Below are 6,000 nucleotides of genomic sequence, written 5' to 3'. Positions count from 1 at the left end.
GGTTTAAGGAAAGAACTTAAATATGGGTCATTGCTAGATGACCCATATGGGGTAGCAGACCAAATTAATCAATTCCTAGGCCCCCAGTTATATACGTGGGCTGAATTAATGTCCATCCTGGGTATCTTCTCAGGGAAAGAAAGGGCGATGATTCGCAGGGCTGTTATGACAGCTTGAGAACGTGAACACCCTCCCAGCCCAAACCTTCCTGCAGCAGACCAGAAATTCCTGGCCCAAGATCCTGAATGGGAAAATAACAAAGCAGTACACTGGGAAAACATGAAAGATCTCAGGGAAATGATAATTAAAGGAACTCAAGAGTCAGTGCCCCTCACTCTGAATCTTTCCCGACATACAACAAGAAAAAGATGAAGGCCCCATGAAATTTCTACAAAGACTAAGCAAACAAATAAGGAAATATGCAGATTTAGATCCAGAAGACCCTCTCAGGCAAGGAATGTTAAAGCTACATTTTGCCATAAATAGCTGGTCAGACATAGCAAAGAAGTTGCAGAAACTAGAAAACTGGAAAAATCAGTCCATAGAGGAACTCCTAGGAGAAGCCCAAAAGGTGTGTGAGGAGAGATGAAGAAAAGCAAAAACAAAAAATGAAACTTATGCTATCCACCTTCCAACAGATGGCTTCAAGCCCATATGTTTTTAAACAGAGACTCTGGGTGGGGCAGGAATTATAAAGGGTCCAAACCCCTGTTTGGAGGACCCAAGCCTCCAACTAGGGGACCTGGACCCTCAGTTACCAGGCCCTCTAAAGAGTATGGAGGAGCAAGGTCAAAGAATCCCAGAACTGAGGGAGAGGAAGAATAGAATAGGTGCTTCAAATGTGGAAGAGCAGGCCACTTCAAAAGAGAATGCCCCCAGTGGGAAAAAGAAAAAGAAATTGTTCTGCTCATGGCATTCAAGGAGGAATAAGGAGGTCAGGGGTTCTGTCTTTTCTATCTCGAGTCCCACCAAGAGCTCTTGATAAATTTAGAGGTGGGACCCAAACATAAGCTTATCACCTTTTTAATAGATTCAGGGGCTGCTGGTTCCTCTGTTTGCTATCGGCCCTCTAATATAAACTGCTCATTAGGGGAACTTCTTGTCTCAGGGGTGAAAGGGGAAGGATTTAAAGCCAAAGTTTTAGAAGAAACAAAGTTAAATACAAAAATCAATCAGCCAGTATTAAATTCCTGCTAATCCCTGGAGCAGGAACAAACCTGTTAGGAAGAGACCTGATGTTAAAACTAGGCATAGGCCTGCATGCCTGCCCTGAAGGATTTTTCACTTCATTGAACCTGCTCACCACCACAGAAAAAAGTTACATTCATCCCAATGTGTGGTCAAAAGAAGGGAACCAAGGGAAACTAAGAATCTCCCCCAGTTCATATAAAGTTGAAAACCCCTGGGGAAATAGTAAGGAGAAGGCAATATCCAATTCCTCTAGAAGGCAGGATAGTCCTGAAAACTGTGATTGAAGGTCTTGTTCAGGATAAGTTACTTGAACCCTGTATGTCTCCATATAATACTCCTATATTACCTGTAAAGAAATCAGATGGGTCATATCAACTAGTAAAAGACCTCTGGGCCATGAACCAAATAGTCCAAACCACTCACCCTATTGTCCCCAATCCATATACTATCCTCAGCAACATTCCATATGACCATCAGTGGTTTACAGTAATAGATTTAAAGGATGCCTTTTGGGCATGTCCCTTAGCTGAAGACAGCCAAGACATATTTGCTTTTGAATGTGAAGATCCTCATTCAGGGCGGAAGCAACAATACTGCTGGATGGTCCTGCTCCAAGGATTTACAGACTCTCCTAACCTGTTTGGCTAAATTCTTGAACAAATTTTAGGGAAGATATCTGTCCCAGAGTCTATATACATTCTCCAATATGTAGATGACATACTTGTGTCTGGGGAAACTCATAGAACAAGGATCTGATTTCTGCATCAGTCTTCTCAATCACCTGGAAGGGGAGGGATTACAGGTATCAAAGGGGAAGCTCCAATTCGTATAGCCTGAAGTATTTAGGGCACTTGATAAGTGCAGGCAAGCAAAGAATAGGACCCAAAAGAGTTGAAGGAATTGTGTCCTTACCCCTGCCTAGTACAAAACATGAGCTTAGAAAATTTTTAGGGCTAGTTGGATATTGCCACTTGTGGATTGATTCAGATGCTCCAAAAGTCAAGTCTCTGTACTCCAAGCTTACCAAGAAAAACCCCACCCCCTCCTTGGGTCCCCAGAGGAAGTCAATGATTTTAAAGAATTGAAACATTTACCCATAACTGCCCCTGTTTTAGCTCTGCCTTCCCTCAAACAACCATTTCACCTGTTTGTCAATGTAAATAAGGGAGTAGCTTTAGGAGTGCTTACCCAAGAACATGGGGGCCACTGGCAGCCCGTGGCCTTTTTGTCAAAAATTCTAGATCCAGTAACCTGTGGGTGGCCCAAATGTATTCAATCTATAGCGGCCACTGCTTTGTTGATTGAGGAAAGTAGAAAGCTAACCTTTGGGGGAAAATGAATTGTTAGCACACCTCATCAAGTTAGAACAATGTTAAACCCAAAGGCAGGTAAATGGCTTACAGACTCAAGAATTTTAAAATAAGAAGCCATTCTATTAGAAAAAGGTGACCTCACTCTCACCACTAACAGTGCCCTTAACCCTGCTGCTTTCCTAACTGGGAATCCAAACCCCAAAGATCCTGAACATGATTGTTTAGATCTCATTGACTACCATACTAAGGTTAGACCTGATTTAAGAGAAACCCCTTTTGAAACAGGACATCATCTTTTTATAGATGGCTCCTCCCGGGTGGTTGAAGGAAAAAGACACAATGGATACTTTGCCATAGATGGAGTTCTTGCTGAAATAGAATCTGTAAGATTGCCAAATAATTGGTCTGCTCAAACTTACAAATTGTTTTTGTTAAATCAGGCTCTAAAATATTTACGAAAGCAAGAAGATACCATCTATACCTACTCCAAGTATGCCTTTGTGGGTAGTGCACACCTTCGGAAAAATTTGGACTGAGCGGGGTCTAATTAACAGCAAAGGGCAGGACCTTGTCCACAAAGGATTAATCACTCAAGTTTTAAAAAGCTTACAATTACCAGAAGAAATAGCTGTTGTGCATGTCCCAAGGCACCAGACAATTTCTACCTTTGAAAGCCGAGGGAATAACCTTGCTGATCAAATTGCAAAACAAGCTGCCCTCTCTCAAAAAGCACCTATCTTCTACCTGACTCCCTGTCTCTCTTCCCTAGTTGCAATCCCTATCTTCTCTCCTGCTAAAAAGGAAAAGTTAGAGAAACTAGTAGCTAAGGAAAACTCAGAAGGGTAGTGGGTGTTACCAGACCAAAGGGAAATGCTTTCCAAACCACTTATGGGAGAAATCCTGTCCCAACTACATCAAGGGACTCACTGGAGACCTCAAACTATGTGTGATGCAGTTCTCAGAGTCTATGGATGTATAGGAATTTATACCTTAGTAAACCAAGTTGTGGACAGCTGCCTAATATGTAAGAAAACTAATAAACAGGCCCTAAGGAAACAACCTTTTGGGGGCAGAAGCCCCAGATTAAGGCCATTTCAAAGTATTCAAATTGACTACGCTGACATGCCCCTACTAAGTCACCTTAAATACCTAACAGTAATAGTAGACCACCTCACTCATTGGGTTGAAGCCATTCCTCTCCTCAGTGCAACAGCTAATAATGTGGTTTAAGTATTACTAGAGAACATAATACCTTGGTTCAGGCTACCAGAAAATATTGACTCAGACAATGCGACTCATTTTACTGCAAATATCATTAAAGGGCTTACTCAAGCTTCAGGAATCAAATGGGAGTATCATACCCCCTGGCATCCATCCTTGTCAGGAAGAACAGACAGGATGAATCAGACTTTTAAGAATCATCTAACTAAGTTAATTTTAGAAACTCTATTACCCTGGACTAAGTGTCTCCCCATCGCTCTACTCAGGATTGGAACTGCCCCTCGAAAAGATGTTGGCCTATCCCCTTAGGAAATGCTCTATGGGTTACCATACTTAAGCTCCACTAGTGATATTCCCACTTTTGAGACCAAAGATCAATTACTTAGGAACTATATACTTGGTCTGTCTTCTACTTTATCTTACTTTAGGACTAAAGGTCTCTTAGCGCAAACCCCACCTCTTGAGTTTCCAGTCCATCAGCACTGGCCCGGAGACTACGTCCTCATTAAGAGCTGGAAAGAAGAGAAACTTGAACTGTCCTGGGAGGGACCATATCTAGTGCTCCTAACAACTGAAACTGCAGTCTGAACCACTGAGAAAGGATGGACCCATCACACCTGAGTCAAGAAAGTGCCCCCCCCCCCAAACCAGGGCTATGGGCTATAGTCCCAGGGGAAAATCCTACCAAACTAAAGCTAAGGAAAGTTTAACTCTCTTTCATTTATTCTATTACTCCTTCTTCTTTCCTTTTTCTGTTGCTAGCCACCTCATTATTAATGTAACTAGATCAGACTCACCCCAAACCATTACCTTTGATGCTTGTTTAGTTATTTCTTGTGGGGATCTCCAAAGCCAGAGACAGCTTGCAGCAGCAGAGAAATATCTCTGCCCCATCCACAGCAGATGCTTCTAAATTGGTTTAAGTACCTGTTTTGCCATACTTGGGAATATGTCATTTGGACCACTCAATGTCAAGACTGGGTCCCCTCAGAGGATTTCCCGCTAGCAGTTCTAAAGCCCTATAACCATTTTACTAAAGGAAGTGCCCCTTCCAATTGTCAACATAACCAATGTAACCCCGTGCAAATTTCCATCACCATCCCAACTCTCCAAGATTCCTCCCCTACCCTAAACCATTTTTATGGTATGGGAGCAGATGTAACAGGAAAAGACCCTATAGGTTTCTTCGAGTTGCACCTCATTACATCCTCATCCCTCACATTTCCACCTCTATCCTCTTCTAAACCTGCTGACCAGACCACTGTCTCTTCTCCACCTAATGACAAAACCAACATAGCTATTGTAGAGGTTAAAAATTTAAAACGAACACTGGCAATTGAAAAAGGATACCACGATGCAAATGCCTGGATGGAATGGATTGAATATTCTGTTCCCACTCTAAATAAAAGTGACTATTACGCTTGTGCGCATGGTAGGCCAGAGGCCCAAGTTATCCCCTTTCCACTTGGATGGTTTTCTGACCAGCCGGGCATGAGCTGTAAGGTGGCACTTTTCCAAGACCCCACAGCCTGGGGTAATGAATTCTGTCGAACTCTCTGCTATTCCCTGAAGTTCAACATCCTGCAGGTCAGCCCCTGAGGGCCATCCAGCCTCCATCTCCAGACACCAATTTTACTTCAATTTTACTTCTTGTCTCTCACTACAAGGACAACATTTGGCATTTCTTGGAGACTTGAAGGGATGCAGCGAGTTTAAATCTTTCCAGTAGCTTACCAATCAGTCCGCCCTTGTTCATCCCCATGCTGATGTATGGTGATATTTTGGTGGACCTCTACTGGACACTCTGCCAAGTAACCGGAGAGGCACTTAGGCTTTAACTCAATTGGCCATCCATTTCACCCTGGCATTTCATCAACCAGAAAAAGGGAAACCACAACACCATAAAACGAGAGAGGCCCCTCATGGATCTTTCAACTCTCATGTTTATATAGATGCAATTGGAGTCCCACAGGGGATACATGATAGATTCGAAGCCCAAGACCAAATAGCTGCAGGATTTGAATCATTATTTCCATGGCTAACTATTAATAAAAATGTAGATTGGATAAATTACATCTATTATAACCAGCAGTGACTAATTAATTACGCTAGGGATGCTGTCAAAGAATTAGCCAAACAATTAGGGCCTACTAGCCAGATGGCTTGGGAAAACAGAATGGGCCCTAGATATGATATTAACAGAAAAAGGTGGAGTTTGTGTTATAATAGGAACCCAGTGCTGCACCTACATTCCCAACAATACAGTCCCTGATGG

Source organism: Gorilla gorilla, chromosome 19 (assembly GCF_029281585.2).
Source record: "Gorilla gorilla gorilla isolate KB3781 chromosome 19, NHGRI_mGorGor1-v2.1_pri, whole genome shotgun sequence".
Classification (NCBI taxonomy): domain Eukaryota; kingdom Metazoa; phylum Chordata; class Mammalia; order Primates; family Hominidae; genus Gorilla; species Gorilla gorilla.
This window is presented reverse-complemented; position numbering follows the sequence as displayed.